General features: G+C 45.2%; 1 protein-coding gene across 24 annotated transcripts in view; it reads left to right on the top strand.

Moving 5' to 3' along the window:
• Window positions 1–23588, top strand: part of SLC45A1 (solute carrier family 45 member 1) — a 78538-nt gene that overhangs the window by 40845 nt on the left and 14105 nt on the right. For 8 of the 24 annotated variants that reach the window (XR_012650276.1, XR_012650275.1, XR_012650277.1 and 5 more), the window contains exons 1-2: window positions 19925–20043; window positions 21983–22338. The gene's annotated coding sequence lies outside the window, so the exon portion shown is untranslated. Of the gene's footprint in view, window positions 1–981; window positions 1142–3597; window positions 3660–4969; window positions 5065–18112; window positions 20044–20144; window positions 22339–23588 lie in introns of those variants that run through there. The other 16 variants (XM_075027039.1, XM_075027032.1, XM_075027036.1 and 13 more) reach the window with 11 other exon arrangements.

The following is a 23588-nucleotide window of genomic DNA, read 5'->3' as shown; positions in this document are numbered from 1 at the left end:
TGTGGCCCCTTCCATTTTCAGGATGTGGCTGATACCTCCACATCCTGATCAGCAGCTGTCTAGGCCATGATCTTGTATGGGCAGGCTGTGAGTCACTCCGCTTTGTGGCAAGGATGCGTGTAGTAGTAGAGGCACGAGGTGAAGGGTATGTGGTGTTTGGAGACTTGGGGATCACTCAGCTAGCAGCTGACAAGAAGTTTGGGTCATAAGCAGGTAGATAAGATGGAGTAGTCTTGGCTGGTCATGTGCAAGGAGGAGAATCGAAAAAACCTGAACCTTTCTTGCAGCAGTTGATGCCACTGTGAGATTCTGTGCCTGGGAATTTGCATGCCTTTGACTCCAGAAAGCCTGAAGAGACCCACAGATCTTCACCCTGTGAAAGTCTCTTCAGGAAATTCAATCAGAAAGTGTTGGAACTGCTGTGTCCCATCCTGTCCACGTGCATACCTTTTCCTGGAAGGCTGCACTTCTGCTCTCCTTCTCTGTTAGCAGAGGGCTGAGGTGCCAGTGAACCTGTGGATGTGTGTGAATTCTGGTGGTGGTTTACAAAAACTGCTTTCTGTTCTCTGGGCGGTGTGGGGGGGTTGCGGGAAGGGGAGCATCAGGCCCTTTGCATTTACTTTTCACAGAGGGTTACTTTATTACAAATGGACTTAGGTATCCTGGGTTTTCCTTTTCAGGGCTTCACGAATACTATCAGTTTTTCCACTTGTATTTAAGGCTTTTAGCCAAACAGAGAGCTCTAGCTGTAGTTTAACTCCTCTTGAGTGTTGCAGGCTCATCATGTTTAACATGCATTTTAGCCAGGAGGGAAAGGAGCGTTGGGTGCTGTGGAAGCAGTGGGTGTCGGATCCCCGAGAGGCAATGCGCTGCTGTTGGAGATGACAGCTTTTCCTGTACTGCCCACAGCATCGCTCAGGAACGTGTCTCCTCCCTCACAGAGATGCCAGCTGCCTTCCCTTCCCGTCCCGTCCCCGCTGTTAGTCAGCAGATGCACTCCGCTCCTCCGGACCCACGGGAGAAGATGTTTTCGCTAACGCTTCCTCGCTCCTCCTTGTTAACTAGCTCTTCTTCGCTGTTGCTGAAACTGAGGTTTTCCCGAGGCGGTCTGGGCACGGGGTTGCCCCGAGTGGAAGGAGAGGTACTGCGGAGCAGCACGTATCGGAGCTCCGAGGGGAGGCCCTGGGGTGCCTGCCCGGGAGCGGAGCGGGGCGGGGGGGTGCAGGCGTGAGTCACAAGCTGCAGAACCGGGAGGGCTGGGGCGTCAGCGCCCGTCGTGCTTGAGTCACTCTTCGCCAGCAGCAGGTCAGCTGGGGGATGGCTGCAGCCTGAAGTGAAAGCTTGTAACTCGCCAGCCAGCACCCCGTTCCAAAAGCGAGTATCTGCATTTCATCAGCGTCTTGTATTGTCTCTCTGAGAAATGGCATTCGGTTGCAGGTAATTGGTAGGGCTTCGGTTTCCTGTGGCTTTCCACCTATTCATTTGCGTTGGGTCAGCTCAGCTGCTTTATAAACATGGAAATGTGCTTGAAATCTGATGAGCTTGCAACACCTACAAGAGAAAACCTACAATGCTGTTAGATCTCAAACGCCAGAACTGTGGGTCTTTCTACCAAGCTCCAGTTCAAGTTTGCATGTAAGGGTGAAATTAAAACTCAGCACTTCTTTCAGGCTCAGTCAGAGGAACTGTTCCCAGGCACTGTAAAACAATTAAAGGACCAAATTATTCTTCAGTGCTTGAGTTCTTCAAAAAAGACAAATATGTGGGAATCCTGTAGCAGTTGAGAGGAAACTGTGGTACCAGTGAAGTCAGCTGGCCTAGAAATTGTTTCATGTGTCCTCGGTATGAAAATGCTCTGAAGTTTCGCAACAAAATGGCAAACGTAACACACCGTGACCTGTTTTCTAACCCTGGGACAAGATTAAATTTGAACTGGTGACAGGTATCAGAATATTTGCCTAAGCAAACACGGTAAAAGTTGTGTTAAGCCTTTTGGAATGTTCAGTCACCCACTTCTGCGTGATTTGCATGATAAAATCTCAAAGAATGGAATAGAAACACTTTTCATATGTAAAGTAACAATCATCAAGTTCTTCCAGAATGTTCTATCTTTATACTGAAATGTTCTGCAGATTTTTCTGTAAGTTACGTGGAGTAAAAAGGCAAATTTACCATCTTAAATGCAGTTTTCTGATTGCGTCCCAAATACATTAAGCTACAATTGTGTTTCCTTAATCCAAACATTTTGGAATTAAAACTGCTTTCACTTGGAGCTCTGTCACTATTGATGTCATAGCATTTTATTTACTAGTAGAGAAGTTCTAGTTGGAGGCTCTAAGACACAGGTTTTGTCTCTTTATCTCTCCTTGCAAGACCTCCCAAGTTCTTCGTGGCTCTTAAAAGTATTCCTATTTTTTAGTAAACAGTTTTCCATGGTGCAGACTTAGAGGTATTTTAGCTATTTCTGGCTATTCTCTCCAAATACTTGAGAGATTATTTTGTCCCAGTACCCTACTGCACTGATGCTGAGCCTGTTCTACAGCCCAACATCCTCCCAGCTCAGTGTTCATCCACGAACATAAACTCTGCCACTTTTGACGTAGGTGCTCTGATCAGACTGTGGCTGTGGAGCATTTTTGACCAAATGCAGAACCCCTGGCATTTCTTAAGGCCTTCAGTGAAAACGTTTGTGCCTGCGGCTTCCTGGGAAGCGGAGCAGTTTGCTGAGGATGTGACGGGTGGTCTGCCGGGTAGTGCCTAGGTGGCAGCTGCTTGCTTTTGGAATGCTGTCCCTCCTTCCACAAAAAGGGAGTTCCTTCACCCGCTTTTGGACTGGTGTTGAGCTCTTAGTCCTGGATTGTCCTGTTTATACTTCTAGAGATTAGCTTTCTCTCTGACCTATGGAGCTTACTTATTTTTCAATGACTTGCAGAAACTCAGTGTCAGCAATCAGATCTTCAGACGACGTCTTGTAGGGCTCTGGGGTGCTGATTCACTAATATCTCACCTTCGGTACTATTGAAGTATCAGTCCGAGTTGTTGGCTTTAAGGTATTATATGACATGCATTGTCTCGCAGTCCAGAGCAGAAATAACTATGAGAAATATCTACCTTTTCTGTATTACTGTTTACAGATTGATTTTACCCTATGAATGTAGTAACGGACAATCTGATTATTACAGATGTTGTTACAAATTGTTGTACTTGTTTTTATCCTAATGTATTTAAACATTTCTGATTGTCTGCTGGAAAGTGGTGGGTTTTTGGTGGTTTTTGTTGTTGTTGTTTTTCCCTTCCTCATTGCCTCTTACTTCCGTTATCTGTTTCCCAAGCTGGTTATGTACAGTTGCTGTTATTTTTAGCTCCTTTCTGCCTTCCATTAATCTTGAATTTCCAAGATTGTCAATATCACATTTGGGACAAGTGTTTTCTAATTAAATTCACCTCTTTTGAACTGCCCTGATTTATAGGATCCATCCAAGAAAAGATGTATTTAAAATATAATTTCTGATTGCTGGAGATGCACCTTTTCCTGCCACAGGTATAGTTGGCAGCCCAAGGTTTGGCTACAAACCTACTTTGTTTCTTGTTTTTCAGGTCAAAGTAACATCCAGTCAGACTTTGCATGGCATGAGGCAGAAACAGGATTTTCTAGCATGGTGAGTCCTTGCAGAATCAACAGGCTGATGATTTCTAATGACCAAGAATTCAGGAGACACTGCATCCTAATTAAAAGCAAAAGGGGGTCAGTAATCACCAAGTAAATTCTGTTTCACCTCTACCTGTTTTATAGGTGGCTTCAGGGAGCAATTTAGGAAAGGCGCATTGCAGAATGACTTAATGTGAGCTCTCATGATGATCGCAAGGAGCACTACAGGGGGGAAGTTCACAAATGGAGTTTTGAAGGAGCTATGCAAAATGATAATATGGGTAGGGATTTAATGATGGTGTTCCTGAGAAGACCTTAAATAGGGGTCATGTGGGGAGAGGATGGTTTCCCCTTTAGCACTCACTGACTTCAATTGTAAACTCTTTTCTCTTTTGACACTTTGCTAGATGTAGACTTTTCAAGCCTCTTTTGGCTTTTTTTGCTTCCACAACTGAACACAGACCAGAGGTGTCTCTCTTAGTGGTTCTTGGTTTGCTGCTTTTCCAGACCGCTTTCACTGAATGGTTCCAGGAAAAGCTAGAAGAGACCTTGCAAGGTCACAGAGTTCCTCTATTTCATCTTCTTGGCCCAAGGCAGGATCTAATAACCCTAACCTGCTCTCAAGCATCCTGGCAGATGATCTTAAAAGTCTCCAGTGATACAGACTCTTCTATCTCCCTAAGCAATTTTAAATTCTTTTTAATAGAAATTTTTGCCCCGTGTCTAACTAAAACAACATGATTTCATTAATTGTACTGGAGCACTCAGGTTTTGACATGAGCAGCAGAGGGAGAGTGTTAAGAACTTGACTGCTGTAGCTTCATTTTGTGTTCCGGTGCGACCCACCAGATGAAAGAGGGTACAATTCAGGTATGTGCAGTTTGGTGCCATAATGACCCTCCTGCTCACCTCTTGGCCCCTTGATTTTCTTTAAGGTTCTGTCCCCTGAAGAATTCTCATTTATTCTGACGTGTTTTCCTGATCTTTGCTAGTGGCGGTTTTGTGAATGAAAATTGTTAATAAGCAATTGTGAGGATTGTTAATAAAACTGGTGTTAACAGAAATACAGATAGGAGAGAGACAGGAAGGGGACTCAATTAGACCCAGACAAATACACAGATAAATGATGTGCAGATTAGGGTCATATTTCACAGCAGGGCATACAGTAATGATTTACTTCAGAAGGAATAATGCCTTAAACTGACGGAGAAAGTGTATTTACTAGTATGATTTAAAATTAGGCTCCAACGGCAGCACAGTGAGTGCCAATTATTTTGTCCAAACTCTGACTATCTGTCCATTTGGTACTTTTTCTTGCAGTGTAGCCTGGGATCAGTGTGATCCAGCAATAGGAGTTTGGGAAAGCCACAATTCAGAAATGCTTTAAGTCACTTCCAAGCTGTGAGGGAAAGAGGGTAAGTGCCAGTACCTGTCCAGAGGAAGGTATGAGTCAGATTTTCCAGTTGTGGATTGGATCAGTGGTGGTGAATTTGGGGGGGGCAGAAGCAGGCACTCCAGTATAGAGTGCAGGGCAAGAACTGCTTAGAATGGAATTGTGTGTCAAATGCATTTATTCAGAACCAGGCCCTTCCTACACAGCAGCCAATCTATTACAAATACAGATTTCCCTGGGAACTGCATGTTCTTTGATTTCTTTGAATGCTATGATAGAATTAGTTTCTTGTGACCTAGGTGCCTGCGGTACACTCAAGAGTTGCTTCTGCAGCAGAAGTAATTACTTTCCCATTAAGTCTAAAAAATTAAGTTACAAAGTCCATCAAGTCCTACCTACCTACAGGCCATGTTCATTGCAACCAAAACCCTCTGTGCTGGGGTCTGTTGTTGCACAAGAGTCACATCCACAGGCCCACAGTCAGTCCCACTATGCTCCAGGATGATCAGTAAGTGCCACTTTAATGGCGTCTTTCCCACTTGCCTCTTGGCTAAAGGAAAGCAATAATGTAATGTTCAGTCATGCAGCAGATGTTTCAAAGTCCTCATCAACGAGGAGATTACCCTGTTACCTAAATTAGGCATGTTATGGAATTGCAGAAATGCAAAAAGAAATGTCCGAGTGAGGTTTGAATCAGCTAAGAAAGTTTCAAGATTAAACCTCATAGGGGAGGCCTCCTATGATACTGGCTTTTGACCAGAGTTTTCTGGTCTTTTATTTGTCTGGTGCCTGTTCTGTCTCTAAAACACTAGTGCAAGGAGCAGATCAGGAGAGAAAATACAATTGGATGATGCGCTTGGTTTGCTGTAGAGGAATCATTTACCTTTGCATTGCTTACTTTCCTCCTGTCTTCTGATTTACCATGACCTGCAAGGGAACATTCCTCTACCATGGCCAAGGCATTCAGGTGGAGCTAATTGAGCAATTAAATTATCAGGTGATGGAAGTAAAAATCTCATCCACACAGTGGATTGATTTAGCAATCTGACTCCTTTTAGTTTATGACTTACTATTATGTAATGTGTGTGTTGCTACACAGGTGCACACTCTGTGCAAAACAAAGAGGTAAGCAGCTGTTCTTACGTACACTTTAGCTGACATGGGGCTCACGACTTCTGTCAACTGACCATAGAAGAAGGTGACAGTTGGGGTTTCTGAGGATGAACTGTGAATGTGGACAGTCCATTTAATAGAACTTCCCTTCCCAACTCCTCTTTTCTTGGAAGTCTACTGTCAGGAGTTTGTAGCTGTGGCTGAGCTAACAAACACAGGAAAAAAACCTTTCTTTCCAGTCGGGTGCATTTCACCTCTAAGAAGTATCTGTGAAGGAGTGTGCAAAGCTAGGCTGTATCCAAGTGCTGGTGTTTTATACAGAATTGCAAAGGGAAGAAAATTCCATTTTGGTGAAGAATAACAAAGATGATGATGATCTGGCTGAAGATCCATTTGGTATGACAAATAGAGGCAGTCTAACATGCATGTATTTTCTGAGAACATCATGGAGATGTGACCTTTGTCTATACCAGCTATCCAACTGGGCAATTCTGGGAATGATATATGTAGTAAAAGCACATCAGAATTCTAGCTCCCTCTTCCTGTACAGAACTACTGCTACACAGATTGTTGTTTTAGCTGCAAGATCGGCAATGGTAGAAACCACACCTATCCACAGCAATGCTGTCGTCATTAAACAGGTAGAGGACAGGGCAGTAGAAATGCTGTTGCAACAGAAAACACAGGGAAACCTGAAACCCTAGAATGGAGGACTGAAAAGGATGCAACATGGTCACCAGGACAAACTTCTGCAGTGAGGTTAGACCAGGGTGTAATGGAGAAAATGCTGCTGGATAGATCTGCTTTGCTCCCACAGCAGGATTTCTGTGTGTTGGTCTGATCACATAATCTCAGACCGTATTAGAATAGAGGAGGGAGAGAGTGAGTCTCCTTTGGCTTGTAGAAAGTTTTGATTTTAAATTAAAGGGGCTGTTCCAAAAGGTCATGAACATTGACTCTGCAGGTTAAAATAGGTTGCTTCCTTCCCTTTCATTGACAGTACAGAAGGTCTTAAAAGAGCTTACATGTTTCTGCCCTATTGAAATTCTCAAGGGAAGGTAATTCTGAGGGGATGTCCAGAGCCATTGTGGTCCAGTATGCCTTAAAGCTGAGGGAGAGACTAGCCCTGGTCATCTCTTCTGTTCGGGAGAATGTGTGGTATGCATGAAGTTCGCAGGACTAATATTATAATAAGACTATGGAATCTGTATCCCAGCCCCTGTATCTGTGAGCTGGGTGTCCAGACTTTATTGTTACTATCATCCATGGAAAGTAAAGGGCAGAGCTTGTCTTGAGGTTCATGGACTAGGTTTGGTGACATCATTTCTCCTTAGGCTAGTGGGTGGCTTGAGGAGTTGTGCAAAGGTAGGTAACAAGTTAATCTGCAGGAAAACACTTGTATCAAACCTGTTTTTCTCCTATCCAACTTGCCCAGAAACAAAAGATAGTGACAAAAATCTACTTTATGTTGACTAAATCTCAAATATTTTTCACCTCTGTTCCTTATGGCTGTTCTTCAGCTGTGAAATCTGATCTTTTTATCACACAGTGAAGACATTTATTTGATACTTGAAATCTGAATGAGCTCATATTCCAATATCTTAGGATGTCCACTTTATTTTTGATCAAAAACTTCTCCCATTTTATTATCTCCATGTAGCCTGATCACATAAGCAAGTCTCCTAGTGCACCTGGATTTTTAATAAAAAAAAAAAAAAAAAGCAGGGAGGAGGAGGTTGGAAGCATTTGTCACATGGGCACAGAAAGGTTGTCCGGCATCTTGGCCAATGTGAAAAGGAGAGCCAGGAGAATCTGGTCTGTTTGAAGAAATTGGTCTGAGGTTAACATGTCCTTCTCTCTGACCCTAAGACCTCCAAAGGAGATTTTTTTGACTTTGCAAAAGATGGTAGATTGGCTTACTGTGGAGTGGATGTGATCTAGCTCTGTCCCTACTGTCTTTGAGAAGAGATTGGTTAGATAGGTGCAAAACTCCCTTCCTTAGGGCTGCAAAGGACCATTAGCCTCGTGGACTGAGCTCTCATATAGCAAAAAGTCTTCCACCCATGTTCTCTCTTCCTCCGGTGATCTCTGATTAATCCATGTATTCCCCAGAAGCATGCATGTCTACTGCTTCCCTCGGTAGCCTATTGCAATGGTTGATCTCTTCTAACTCTGAAAAACATGTATGTTACTTGTAATTTGAATTTGTTTAGTTTTAATTTTCAGCCCTTTGTTGGACCAGCTGCTTTGGAAGCCCTTGCTCTGTGTCTTATTCAGGAATTCAACAGATAAAAATTCTTACATTAGATTATTGCAAAATGTTTTCCAGCTTGTAAATAATTTCTGCTATTCTTCATCCCAAGTTTTTCAATGCTATCTTTCACTTGTGGTCCCCAGAGCTAGACTCAGGCTCCAGTGTCATCTTCATCTGTACCAGGCCTAGAAGGGAAAATACTCCCTGCTGGTTAAGGGCTGTGATCAGACCCCTTCCTGGGGAATGCCTCTGTGCGGCTCAGCCCCAGAAGAGAGGAACCAATTACTCATTTACTGATTCCTACATGTTCAGTCTTCAGACAAAGCTGACCCAGAAGTTGCAGTAAACTTTCATATAGAATCAACCCATGGATTCTCGGCAAGCTCTGCTAGTCCTACACCCAAAGAGCTGATAATATTACTGAGAAACTGAGTAACTGTGTACCTGCAGAAATCACTTTACTCCTCATGGGAGAGGAAAAAAAAAAAGTAGAAAAGTCAAGCTAACAGCAAGCCTGTTTTTATTCTACCAGGCAGGAGATTAATTAGAGTACTGTGAGGCCTGACCTCCAATTTTGTATCCAAAGGTCATGGCTGCTGTTGGAGAGATCAATTAATATATCAGTGTACCAGGCTCAACACAGAAATGCCATCCAAATAGTTTATGGGGAACCTTTGCGTACTGTGTATTTGCCCTAGCAGATAGTTAATCTGGGTTACTGTTTACTACCTGTTCCATTTCTCTTGCTCAAGAGTGTGAGCAAATGTTTATTTGACAGAATGTTCTGTTCCTCTTGTCTCCTTTTTTTTCTTCTTTTTTTTTTCCCCTCCTCTCTCCTAAGAAAAGCAGCTCCAGACTGCACACATATTGCAGGCTGGACTCTAGTCAGAGGATTTTCTTTACTGCTGATGGGGGAGAGCAGAAAATGTCTTGAGAATGATCTGCCAAACAGGGAAAGGGCCTTTAAGCAAAGGGTAAGAAATCGGAAGAAAGGAGGTACTTACAGCACTTTGACTTATTGGAAAATACCCAACAAACTGAATACCAAGGTGAATAGTCTATTTAGACCAGTAGAAGCAAAAAGCAGGTTTGTGAATTGCAGCAACCAAGTGTCCACTAATAGCCCCTGTCGGAAACAGGACTGCTATCTGATCTAGTATGGCTGCCTTCCTGTTGCTTTAGTAGGAGGCCGTGTTTGAAAGATCTCACAAAAAGATCTCCAAAACCTCCACGCTAGTCCCGCAGGCATTGCTTTCCAGTATATTGTTTAATCAATTTTCTTCAAATGCTATTCATACACTGCATTGAAAGTGAGAAGCACTATACAAGTCCGTATCGTTCCCCTGTGTACATATGATGCAGAGCAAGTGGTCGTTACCAATGGCGGTTGACAGAAATCTCGGTTGCTAGTGATGGAAGTGGGAGATGATAGGCTAGCAAATGACTTGTATCATAGAAATGTTTGTTTCCGACATGGTAGGGTGCTGGAATACTGCTGTTAGAGATGGACATTTAGGAGGGAAATAAAATATGGATAAGACGCTAAAAACCCTTATCCCTTTGATCATGCTCCAGGGAAAGGTAAAAATCGTACTCATCACTTAGCAAATGTTCTCAAATTTAGTTCCCATAGGAGAATTTCCTGAGCCATATACACTCATCAAGTTGGGATGCACAGCCCCTGCTTGTTTCTGTGCTTTGTGAAAGTCTGCTCGTGGTTGTGCTCTGGTGCTTTGAGGGTTGCTTTGGTGTTTTAGGCAGACAGATGCCCTGAAAGAGACTGCCAAGCACTCAGAGTAGCATAGGGGTGTCCTGTTACTTCATCTCTGCCCTTTTCTCTGCCTCAGTGGATGTGAGAGGCAAGGAAGGCCGTCAGAGTGGCTTTGGGGCCGTCCAGGAATATTAAAGCACCTGTCTATCTGTTTACACCGAGTGGCCGTACCGCACCCCAACATCTGTCTGTCTCCATAAGGTAATTGATTGTTTGGGATGGCACGTAGACATCTTTATAGTCTCTGCCTTGTTGCTAGACACTTTCAGGCGGAAAGGGGATGACAGCCCCTGCCTCTCCTGTCTGACAGGCACTCTGTATGGATGGAAGAGGCTAAATTAAAAACAGTGAAGTAGACTTTCTGGTTTTTCTTGATAACTGGTATAAAGGAGAGAAGGGAGCAGTCTGTGCACTGCAATTAACACCGAGTGCTATTGCAACTCGTCCTGTAATGCGATATAGATAAAATCTCAGCAGAAAATTGAACGCTGCACTGAGTCAGAAACACAGAGCAATGCTGGGTTTTGAAGAAAGTAATTAGCCCCAGGGACCCGGTGGTTTCTCATTTCCCCTGTGGTAAACACAGGGAAGTGGGGCAGTACTTCCCATAGGCTTCCAAAGTCAATTTAGACAAAGTACAGAGCCAATTTATAACCCAAAGTTTTCATGAATGCTTAGCAAGAGGCAGGCGCACCGCCGGTCTTCTTGCAGCGCCCACCACGTACCACTTGGTGCCATGCTGCTTTTCTTTTGCGAGCTCTGAGTGCCCTGTCTCTGTCCGGCTGCTGCTGAGCCAGCCCGAGCCCTGCCAAGTGCAGCTGCTAGAGAACGCAGCCTGGCGCAGCAGCGCTTTGGTACCCTTCGCCACCTCTCCTGCCAAGAGCGATGCTGCGTGACAGACCTGCCGCATTCACCGTTCGCCACGCTCGCCTGCAGCCGGGTGCTTTGGCCTGCCCTCTGCACGGTGCCTCACCCAGCCACCTACCTCTTCCCGACAGCCCTCGGTACAGCAGTGGCCCGGCCCTTTCTTGTGCTGCCCTGCATTTGGCCTTCAGAAAAGCAGTGATTTGAGGTTTTCCAGAACTCACTGGTCACATGAGTTCTGCTTTCCTTCTCCGCTAGAAGATCCGAAGTGTACTGAATCACAGAAATAAGACACCTGGTAGCCAAGAAAACTGTGATCTTACTAATGACAGGACCTACTGGCTTGAAGCTGCACCTCACAATTAATATGAGAAGCAAGGAATTGAGCTGTTCATGTAACACAGCAGGGATGTCTGTAGTCTCTATTTATGCTCTACCTTTAAATGAAAATTGAATTTAGTTCTAAAAGATATGTAGCCCTGCTCTGGGTGACAACAAGTTCCTGCATCCAGGATTCTCGCTCCTGCTTTCCTGGCATAGTACTTGTCACCTTTCTGTGGTTTGTCACATGCAGAAAAAACCCTGCAGGGTCTTTGGAGTATAATCACATCCTTGTCTCTTGTGAAATGTGTAGTCCACTTGAGGCATCGCAGTGAAATGAAATACTGTACTTCTGTGAGTTTGCCACGCTGCTTTGTGTGTTCCTGCACCTCCTTCCCCGGAGCTGCACACAACAGCGACACTCAGCACCAGTATCTTGCATGGTCAATGTCTTACATGCCTGCAGTTAACTTGTTCAGCATTTCTCCAGAAGTGCATGGTCAGTGTAGCCTAGCACGCGTGTTGCCTCAGAGGAGACTTTTTCCTCAGCCTTCTTTCATTCAATTGCTGGAAAACCAGAAAATGATAAAAGATCATCTGAAATAGAATTACTTCCCTGGTTCTGTATCTTAGCAGGAGCTGATTAGGAAGTAAATGCAAAACTCGTCATTTGGACGCTTTAAACTGTTTGTAGGACTGTAGCCTTCTGATACCAAGCCCGTTCTCAATCTTCTGGATTCTGTAAGTGCCCTCTAGTGACTAATTCTCTGAACTGTGTGTTGGGTTTTCATTGCCGGAGAGAGAAACCAGCCATTGAAGGGGGGTGGTTGTCTGGTGAGGGCAGGAGCTAGGTAAGTGTCCTTATTCTGAGGGCAGCACTAGTTTGTCCTGCAGAAGCAAACAAAAAGGCTCATTGAGCAGTCACTGCACAAAGCTCAGGAAAGCAAACGACTGAATGCATGCACTCTGCTATTGTGGAAATAGCACGTCTGAACCAAAACATGAGTCAAATCAAGCGCAAACCAGCAGGAGAAAAACTATTGGGTTGTCAGTGCACAATGCTTGAATGGTTTCAGTGAAGCGTGGCATTAGTGAAATTTTTCTGAGTAATTATCCTGTAAGGTTTGAGAAAGGGCCACGGCATTCTGGTTTTCGTTTGATACAGCAACTGTAGACTAGGCTGATACATCACTGACATTTCATTTGTACCGTGACAGCATTCCAGTTTTTCTAAAACCAAATTGGCTCTTTACTAAAGACTTTGCTTGTTTAAAAATAAAAAAGTTTCACCTGTTTTACAAAAGTTTGAACTATGGTCCAGGACTATGTGTTTGTCAATAGCGGGAACATTTCTGTATCTTCCTATTATTAGAGCTCTACACGCAATGTTGTGCATTGTAGTTGCCTGGCACGCTTGTCAGGGGTAATCTTGAAGATACTTCTCAATGGATTGTTTCAGGAGCATGCCCTCACCTTGCACCCAAAAAGAATAGGGTAGATTTGCTGTGTTCTGGGAAAAAGGATGGGAGCAGACACAAACTCCTTTTGTACTTTGTTACATCCATGCAGGTGCAGGCTTACAAATTGCAGACAGCAGTTGTCAGAACATGCATACATGTTTCTTTAAAAATTCGTGTTCTTATCTTGTATAGTAGTTCGCTATGTTGAATTTATTGTCGCAATGAATTGACAACTCAATTTTAATGCAAATGGATTGGTGCTGTTACCACTGCTGTTCGTTCTGCAGCAAAATACTGGGGTTTGTTTCTGGTGGTGTTTTGGGTGTGGGTTTTTGGGGGTTGGGGTTGTTGTTGTGTTTTTCCTTCTTTTAAGTAAAAATTCAAAAGCCCTTTTAAATGTTTAATTGCACCCATTAATATAGCCAGCGTAGGAGTTTGGTGAATCCACGTTCAGGAACTGATTTATCTGGGCTGTTACAGTCATATGACAATACGCTAAGGGCCAGATATGGAGGTGGTGTGCAAACTGGCATATATGAGACTTCTTTATGTTCTTACATTGTATTAGCCTCCCACCAACTTCCTTACGCCTACTCATTTGGCATGTAAGGGATGCTAGGGCGGTGTAATTTACATGGTAAGCTCCTCTTACCATATAAGCATTAAGAACGTATAATTGAAATGTACCTCACCTTGTTTGAACTTGCTTCATTTTTTTTGTCTTACTCCATATTTGCACTGTGTTCAATAACATAGGCCATAGACCTTTTTGCCGTGACTGGGCTTTTACAGAAATATAAATTTCTTCTTCAACTGGTATCATAAACATTGTGGAAAGCAGAGTTTCTTTTGGATTTAGCAATGAAGCAAAAACTCTTGTGTACCTGGAATACATGTATGGGAAGAGTTCAAGGGAAGAGGGCAAACTGGCATCAGCTCTAGAAATTATCTGCAAAAGTGGACTGTGGAAAGAGCAAGGACAGTTGGGATTTAGAGAGTGCTTCAGCCTGTATGGTGAACGCCTATATTCATCTAGATAACTCCAGCAGTAACCAGCGATAGGACATGAGGAAATGAAATGAAGCTGAGTCAGGGAAGTTCAGATTGGATATTAGGAAAAGGTTCTTCACTGAAAGGGTGATTGGTCACTGGAACAGGCTCCCCAGGAAAGTGTTCGCGGCACCAAGCCTGTCAGAGTTCAAGGGGTGTCTGGATGACACTCTTAGTCATATTGTTTAGTTTTAGGTAGTCCTGTGAGGAGCAGGGAGTTGGACTCTGATCCTTATGGGTCCCTTCCAACTTGAGGTATTCTATGATTCTAACCCTTGCAATTTTTATCATTGACAGAACTAATTTTAAATAAGCATAAGACTGTCATAAACTTGCCATTTAAGAAACGTTTTGGTCCCTGGTTTGCAAACTCATCACCCTTACAAATAGTCTAGGGTTGAGCTGACACCTGTTTAAATTATTCTGGTGCAAAAGAATGATAACACCAAGAAAACTGCAACATTGCCCTAAGAAAGTTAATCAATAATGTGACTTTTTGTTAACTGTGCTGGACAGAATGAGGAATATGCTACGTAAAAGGAAGAGTTGCATCAAGCTTTCTGAGGGATTACAGGAATATTTGGGGCATTGAACTTGCTTGGAAAAAGACTGTATTTGAAAGAGATGAGCCTGATGCCCAGTAGCAAGTGTACAGGGCTTTACTCATAGCTTCTTAAGTAATCACACTGCTTTCTACTTCTCAAGAAAAAAGTACTGAGGAATAGAATAGAATGGTTCAGTTCAGTTCAGTTTGAAGAGACCTACAACTATCTTGTAGTCCAACTGCATGACCACTTCAGGGCTGACCAAAAGTTAAAGCCCACTATTAAGGGCATTGTCCAAATGCCTCTTGAACACTGACAGCTGACAGGCATCGGGCATCAACGACCTTTTTTTTTTTTTTTTTCCCCTGCAAAAGGACTGTGAAAAATCAGTGGGCTGGTTTTGTGCGTATGGAAATATCTAGAGTCATGCCTGTGTACAAGAGGAGGCGATGCAGATGCTGACACCTTGTTCTCTGGACATGGGCTGAGATCTTTGTATTGCGCTTTTCCGCTGGAAGAGTTCCTGACTGTAGCTTTTTGAAAGTGAGCTTTTGCTAAAATACAAAGACTGCCTAAGTAGAATAGGAAGATGCAACAGACTGGGACACAGTAGTTTTAGAAGCAGTAACCAAACAAAGAAGCTGTTGTACAAAGCCATATAAGCTGAGTGGTTGTTTCTCCTCTAATACCTTCTGAGAACTCACCCAAAATTTCTTGGGCAATTTAATTTGTATCAGACAAATGTCTTGAATCCATGGCACTAAATCCTGTACAGCTTGAAAGAACCTTAGAAAGTCACTGTGTCTGTATACATCTCTCTCTCTCTCTCAAACTATGAAAGTACTAAGTGTTGAAAAGCTTATGTGTTGTATAATCTCACTGGCAATGAGTTTGCCAGATCAGCTATGGTACTAAGGCCTAGCGCAGCAGAGCCGACTCAGTCAAATACTCTTTCAATGAGAGCTACACATTGGCAACAAATGGTAAGGTCTCAGCTTTTCCATAAATTCTTTAACCTAACCTTTCCGCTTAATAATTAACTAATAAGGAGTAGCACCCCAACCCCCACCCCCCCCCCCCCCAGCCCCTTGAATTTCGTTCTCCCAAACAAGACAAAGGCTTTTTTTGTTTTTCCATTTGAAAGACTGTAGTGCATGGACAGTAATTAACTTGTCACTTCAATGTGGAGTAGGAAAAGAAGGATACTTAGTTCTTTCTGTATTACTGCCAGGTTGGGGTGGTCAAAAATGACAGATTAAGCTAGACCACTTATTCCTCCTAAGGAGCAAGAAATATGCAATGTTTCATTCTGGGCACAGGGAGCTTTAGTCTTTTCCATGGTATGGAAAGGAAAGTTGTCCAGTATGTGACAGCATCACTGACTTGGAAATTGTGCAAACTGACTTGAGATAGGCTTGGCAATTATTCTTCTGTAACCTATGCTGCTCTGGATTTTCCTCACCTACTGCTGTGCCGCCCCGCCTTCTTTGTTGTGGAGCTCAGGAGGGGACAAACTGAAGTCCTCCAAACTAAGCAGCTTCCCCCCCCCTTTAAATGAAGTGAATTCTGCTAAATTAGAAAAGAAAAAAGAAGGTGACTTCATTTGAGACACCCCCCCCCATCTGTCTTCAGAAGAGAATGCAGTTTCTGAGGTTTTCTTAAAATATTGGCAAGGCAACCCTTTTGTGTCAAGGGCGATCAAGCTGTACTGCTATTGCAAGCCTGTACAGTTTGTTCTGAGGAGCTCTCTGCAGCCATGCCCACCGTCTTCCACTGAAACACAGTAGTGCAGGATGTGCGCGTTCATGGCCCTTCTGAAGGAAGAGGGGCCGTGTGTGATCTCTGCTGGCATAGTTTTTCCTTGACTGCTTTGGTTGTATAAGAGAAAGCTGTCTGCTGTTCTGTAGGAAGTGGACGATAGTTTGCGGAGGGCATGCACAGGACCCTCCACAGACATAAAAACTTGGTAACTCATCAGGCTTCTCCCTTTTTGGGTTATTGAGCATAGATTAATGTTTGCTCCAGGATTTGTTTGGCCTTTGGGTGTTCTGAAGTGGCAGCCCCTGAGCACAGAACAACTTTCACAGCGTGTCTGTTTGGTACAGACTTTGTATCTCCCTGCAAAAGAATCAAGTCATGGTTGGAAAAGAAGCTGCCAGTTCCAGGTGGATCACTGAATGGCATCACGGAGCCACTGAACCTAACTGAAAGATGTTTTAAAATTAAGATGAAAAAAGAAAAAGGAACACCCAGTATCACACAGCTGAAACCCCATTCTTAAGAGAAAGAACAACATACTCTCAGTTGGTGGCTTGCACAGAATTTCACTCAACTGGAGCTAATGTTTACCTCGGAGAAAAGGATTATAAGGATAGTAAGAGAGGTTTCCAAGAAACGGAGGAATGGTCCTGATCTAAGCGAGGCAGATAATGAGGTCTGCTGGCAAATGAAACAGTGAGCCTAACATGCAGCTGTAAATGAGCAGAGAGATGAATATGCTGTCAGAAGCTGCGTCGCGGAAAGACTTCACAAAAGAGTTTAATGAATGCAAAACATCTTGCACCCAGAGAAGGTAGGAGGGAACAGCGCGGATTCATAGCAGTAGGTATTCATCACCAAAACTCGCTCTTTTGAATGCTGTTGGGTTAAATTAGTACAAAGTAAATGAGTATCTTTACATTTCAACAACAATTTATGTGTAAGCTCACAGAGGAGAGGAGATTTGTGGTTTCTGTTTTGTCTAAAGCCCAAAGGATGCTGATAGATGAATGCACAGCAGGAATTGCTTTCGTTCTCTCCATTGTTGTTACCCTGGGAAGGAGTAGAGTGCCTTGTCCCGCCATCCCAACTGGACAAACTGTGCTAAATGGTGTAAGAGTTAATCCTTGTAAGTTCTGAGCAGGCAGTTTTATTTAATTGAACATGGAATAAAGGTGAGTTTAATGTCTCAAACATGTTCACAGGGAAAAATCATCGTATATGATGGCCACGACTGCCTGCCGGCATTAATAGTATAACCCACTCTCCATGCCCAGGTGGAACAAAAAGTCATCCTCGGTGACAAGGAATGGGGCTCTTAAATGCCCCCTTCATCTGATCAGTGTTTGCAGAGCTCTCTAGCACTTGGGTGGTGGCTGGGACCGAGGCTGGCAAGAGCACAGGCTGTTGGGCTGTGTTCTCTCTTGTGGTCACTGAAGGGATGGCTGATGCTGGGGCTTGAACAAAGAAGGAAGCAAACAATTGTGGCTGGCCTGTCAGCCATAGTCGCAGCCAATTTAGCTGTCCCTGAGCACTAGAAGCTGGGTGAGCAGTAGCTGATGTTACTGCGACTACTGCTGATGGTAGTGGCTCCTCCCAGCAACAGCCGTCTCTTGCCCCACCTGTCTGCTCCCTTTGGCAGGCAGCAGACCTGCCCGCTCATGTTCTCTTACCAGCTGTGGCACCTGGCTGGACCTTCTCCTGTTCCTGCCCTTCATCCCTAGGTTTGCAAATCTTCGTTTTTTCACCTTTGCTGCTCAGAAGCATGAAGGATCTTTCCAGTGGCTGTGGCATCGGAGGCATGTAAATAAAAGGGATGCCATCAGCCTGTGCTTTTGAACGAGAACGTGATTGTTTTCTTCCAGAGCAACAGCAATAGTTTTAATCGATTCATTAAGAATGTGGCTTCTAAAACCAGTTTGTTCTCTCAACAGGCCGCAAATGGAGCAGTGGCTGCCGTATTGTGGATGAGACCCTCTGGCAGGAGAAGAGACAGCAACAGCCATCGGCCATCAGCACTGAGAAGTGGCGTGTGGCAAGGCTGGTTTGACGTAGGCTCTGGAAGTCCCATATCTGGGGAGCTGAAAGGAAAAGCTCAGCACAGACAGGCGAGGGACATCTCGGTACCAAAATTGCCTCAACTCTGCCAGAAGGACTGGGGATAGAATGTATGTCAGATTAGGAACCTGCAGCATCTTCGGTAGAAGCCTGCAACAGTGTCTGGCGTGGCAGCAAAAGAACACGTGTTGTTTGGGGCAAATAGGTGTATTTTGGGATGATTCCATTACTCAAAGATGTCTGTGACATCAGGCTGACTCTCCCATCTGTGTTTAGTTTATCTGCATGAGCATTTTGACATGGGCAAAGGAGGAGGTGAAAAGGTGAACTTGGATCAAATAGCTGAGAGCAGCAGTGCCGGTGCTTGACAAGTTTCATGCTCACTTTTACCTAGTCTGGCAGAATTAGGCATGTATCTTGCAGTCAGTTTGGGAACAATGTGCTTACACAGGGCCCTGTCTTAGAAAGCAGTAAAGGGAAGAGTTTTGCCATGACTGTTGATGTGCTGGTTGGGATGTGGTATTGAGGAAGAACATTTGTGAGGATAGGTGAGGAACCCAGTCCCACTTTTAATTTAGACCAGTACAAACCCCATTCTGCCCTGTGAATGTCGTTGTGCTGTGAGTGAATAACCCTTAGTGTTGTAAATAGGTCCTTTACACTGCTCTTGGATTACATAAACACTGGCGAATGATACTTGACCCATATAACAGCCAAACTGACATAAAAAAATTGAACACCACGGACCAGGTGACAGGGAATCCATGGTGATAACAATGTTCAGTGGTCTCTTGCACCTGTCCTTGACTGCTGCAAGATTACCCTGATTTCTTGTAATTTCTTGTTGGGCTTTATATGAACCTGTGCACTAGCTGAACCCCACCTGCCTTGGAGAGTGCTCTTTGGCATCTTTTTCAGATGTTGTTCTTGCACCACACCTACCATGTAAAGGAGAGCTAGTTTTCTACAGACAAATGGCACAATACCTTCTATTCCTACTGCAACTAGTGATTTCTGTGGAACGAAGCCATCGTTCTGCTCCAATAAATTCTGCAAGAGCTAAATACTAATATATACTAAGGATTCATGTGGTGTTACAGTAACCTCTGGAGATAGAATTAAGCATCCTTAATGCCCTGAGCTTCAAGTTTTTTAAAAACACACAGAGCAGACTGCACTACATGATGACATCTTTCTTTGCAAGCCATGAGGAAATTTGGAACATGAGCACAAAATACAGCGCTGTAAAACAAAATTGCCAGAGCGCCTTACCCAGGGAAGGGGAAGACTGAGCGCTACTGTTAATTAGAAAAGCGCAGCGTCATCTACAGCATCTGCTCTACGGGCCTGCCACAAAACAGCTAGAAATCTTCCCACTGCGACCCGCCTCCCCTGCGATTCCAGTGCCAACGCGGAGTAGGGCAGCTCGCGCCTGTCGGGGGCGACCATCGCGACAGAAAGCGGGCGCAGCTCGCAAGGAGGCAGCGGAGCGGCGGCGGCGGGTACCCCAGACGGAGAGCGCTTGACCTCTCTCTTAGGCGGCGCCGCGCTGACCCCCGCCTCGGCCGGGAGGGCTCGTCCCGCACGGCGGCCCTGGCCCCGACACCGGCCCGGGGGGGCGGAGCACGCTCGCGCGTTCGCGCCAGCGCCGCCCCGGAACCTGCTCGTGCGGCGGCGGCGCGGGGGGGCGGCCGCTTCCGCTGGCGAATCGCGGGCGGCCGCCGCGCGGGACGACGTCACCGGGGCTGGGGCGGCGTCACCGCGCACGGCGCAGTGCGGGGCCGGGCCGGGCCGGGCGCCGCTGGAGGTAAGGCCGGCCGGGCGGGACGGGGCGGGGGTCGCTGGAGGTAAGGCCGGGCGGGACGGGGCGGGGGTCGCTGGAGGTAAGGCCGGCCGGGCGGGACGGGGCGGGGGTCGCTGCGCGCTGGCGGCTCCGGGCGCGCCTCCCGTTCCGGGCGGACGGTGGGCCCAGGGCCGGGCCCGGGGCGGTTGCGCAGCGCAGGCGGCGCGGCTCGTTCTCGGCTGATAGGGGCGTTCGGGAGGCCGCGGCCCTAGCGCCGGCTCGGGGTCGGCCTTTCCCTGCGACGCTGATGTCTGTGGTTCGTTCGGAGCCCTCGGTACCCGCCGCAGCGAAACCGGGACCGGGTTCTGGCGAAGAAGGAAAAAGGTCATTTTCGGCGCAGAGGTGCCCCGGAGGAACGGTGACGGCCGGTCCCTGCCCGCCACGCGTGTTGGCTGCGGGCGCGGGTTTGACTGTGCGGATTGCAGGCGGCAGAGGCGGTATCGCCAGGGCCCTGCAGTTTGAGATGCGCAGTTGTTGGTATGACAAATGTAGAGTGCCAGAAATCACAAATGACTACTGACAGTGAAAGCTTTTGCACGCTGGAGGAGAGGTTCCTGGCTTTGAAGCTCTTGCGATCATAGGGTAGATTCACCTGAGGACAGGCTTAAGTCTTTTGAAGATGTCCTCTGGTGAACAATTTGTAAGCTGAGGAAAGTGGGTGGTGAGGAGTATGGGCTCAGCTCACAGTTCCACGCAGACTTTCTGCTGGACCAGTGACATGCTGTCAATAATGGCCTTTATTTCCAAGTAGTTGCAGATCGCCACCGGTACTTTTGAGCCACGCAGAGGGGTTCTTTTTTTCTGTCGCTAAAATGTTGCTACTTTTAACTGCCAATATGATCTCTTTGCAAGGCACATTACAGAGCAGGAAGATGAAAGAGGACCTAGGATGAAATTAAACTAATAGATTAATAGAGTGAGATCAACACCCTGGGTGCAAATGGCAAGGTGTATCAGTGGTGAAGGGGAGTGCTAGCATAGCTGTATTGTCATGTCTCTGTGAAAGGGTCATTAGAGCATCCATCGAGAATCTGACTGGGTTTTCATTATATTTTTTTCTGGTATCTGTCTCCTAATTTTTAAGAAATTGTTATCTTTAGGGCATTACTTTGATCTGAAGGTTGATAAAGGTACTCGTGCAAAGTAAGGACTTTCCTTATGAAGACACGGGTCATAAGAAGTTTTCAATAATTTGTTAAAACAGCGTCAAGGGGAACATCGGTGCGGGCATCTTCACAAAGTCTCCATACGGTTCTCCTTCTGTTGGTCTATCTAGGTGACATTGTGTCTAATGAGCTTTCCCAAGAAAACGCAGCTTGCTCTTGGTGCCTTGTGAGATGGGGGTTGTCAAGGCGTGTAGTTACAATTATGAATTGCTTGTTCTTCTCTCTTAACATGGTATGCATCTTGGTCTGAAGAGGAGCAATCTTGAGGAAACCCAGGGTACAATGTTAGCAATGCCTCAGTAGATGTCTGTTCTTTCCCACCCTTCCTCCTCTCCCTCAGGCCCCAAATACAGTCAAGTTACGCCAACTGCAGTCTTCTGTGAGGTGCTTGGTGTTCAGTTTTGCTTTGTGCAGTGTCGGATGCTTGCGTGAAGCTGAGGATCATTCTGTCTAGGGCATCATCCCACCATGCTTAACAATCATTGCGTCAATGTGATGGTAAACGTGGGTTTGCGGAGTTCTGCTTTTGATAATGGTTGGGGATATGCAGGGAAGAATGGCGCTGCGTAGACTAAAAGCTACAGGAAGAAAGACTGGTGCGTGAAATGTGCCAGAGAAAGTAGCAGAATATGGGAGATTTGTGGGAGTTCTGTACAGCCAAAGGAGCAGAACAGGTGGGAGTCTTTTCCTCAGGCAACTGTGAACAAAAAAAGTAAGATATTTCTTTTGCTTACTAGTGTGCAGCTGTGGGGGTTTTCCTGAAGAGGTGTGGGGTGATGTGGAGCCATCCTTGTGCAGCAGCAGCCTTTGGTCCATGGGCAAGAAAGCATAAAGAAAAGGTCAGACTTCACTTACGAGGTGTTTCCATTTCTGGCAACAAGAGGCAAGAAATCGCATGTGGTTCGTTAATTCAGCAGATCTGTCGACATCTATCCTGAGATGCTATTTTGGAACCCATTTGGCTGTTTTACCTACCACAGTATGCGTGCTTTGGCTGCAGGAGTGATTCTGATGAGACCCAAGGAGGCTGTTCAGCCCTTTAATGGCATTCATCTCTGAGAGAGGAGTAGCAGTGCTGAGAGTGGCTTGTGGGGTATGTATCTTCTTCTCAAGAATTAGTTTGAAACTTCAATTCCTGCACTGAAAAATGATATCAGCTTCTGGTTCCAAGTGTGTTTCTTATCAGCTGACCTCATCCAAGTGTTCAGCTTGTGTGGTGTTCAGCTTGAAGTCTGAACTTCAAAAACGCTTTCTTTGGGTGCTCCAGTAAAGTCTTACAGAAATAGAACCAGCAAGAAGCAGAGAATCAGACCCTGTCCTTGCAACGGAGTGTCTCTGCTGAGTTCAGGTATATAAATAGGAAGAAAACCAAACTCAGTCATTGCGAAAAAAGTTTTGCATTAAATCTTGGCCTCAGCACAGGCAGCAGGAATGGTAGGATCAGTACTGAAAGGTGATTTCACATTGCAGCAGGGGCCTGGATCTGCAGCCAAGCCACAGCTCTGCTTTATTGTAAACTTAGACTGAGGTCTCGATTCATCTTAATTTAGCTCAAGTGAATTGCAGATAAATGTAAAACCATTGCTGTTATGGGAACTCCTGGGAAGCGTGACATGTCTGACTGCTAATTGTTTTAAATATTTCAATCTGTTCTGGTTTTAGCTGGGATAGAGTTAATTTTCTTTCTAGTAGCTGATATAGTGTTATGTCTTGGATTCAGTATGAGAAGAATGTGGATAACACACTGATGTTTTCAGTTGGTACTAAGTAGTGTTTATACTAAATCAAAGGTTTCTCAGCTTCTCGTGCCCAGCCAGCGAGAAGGCTGGAGGGGCACAAGAAGTTGAGAGGGGACACAGCCAGGACAGCTGACCCAAATTGGCCAAAGGGGTATTCCATACCATGTAACATCATGCCCAGTATATAAGCTGGGGGGAGTTGGCCTGAGGGGAATCACTGTTCGGGAACTAACTGGGCATCGGTTGGTGAGTGGTGAGCAATTGCATTGTGCATCACTTGTTTTGTATATTCCAATCCTTTCATTATTATTGTCATTTTATTATTGTTGTTATTATTATTATTTTCTTCCTTTCTGTTCTGTTAAATTGTTCTTATCTCAATGCACAAGTTCTACCTTTTTCCCTCTGATTCTCTCCCCCATCCCACTGGGTGGGGGGAGTGAGTGAGTGGCTGCGTGGTGCTTAGTTGCTGGCTGGGGTGAAACCATGACACAATCTTAATCCCCAATGATGGTAGGCAATGCCTAGGTAAGCAAGATAGCATCTCTGGTGTCTCATTTGTGCAAAGATAGAGGAGACGTGCCTATAAGACGTATACGCCTTG

This window comes from Buteo buteo, chromosome 5 (genome assembly GCF_964188355.1).
Source record: "Buteo buteo chromosome 5, bButBut1.hap1.1, whole genome shotgun sequence".
Lineage (NCBI taxonomy): Eukaryota > Metazoa > Chordata > Aves > Accipitriformes > Accipitridae > Buteo > Buteo buteo.
The sequence above is the reverse complement of the archived record's forward strand: the minus strand, read 5'-3'. Positions and strand labels throughout refer to the sequence as shown.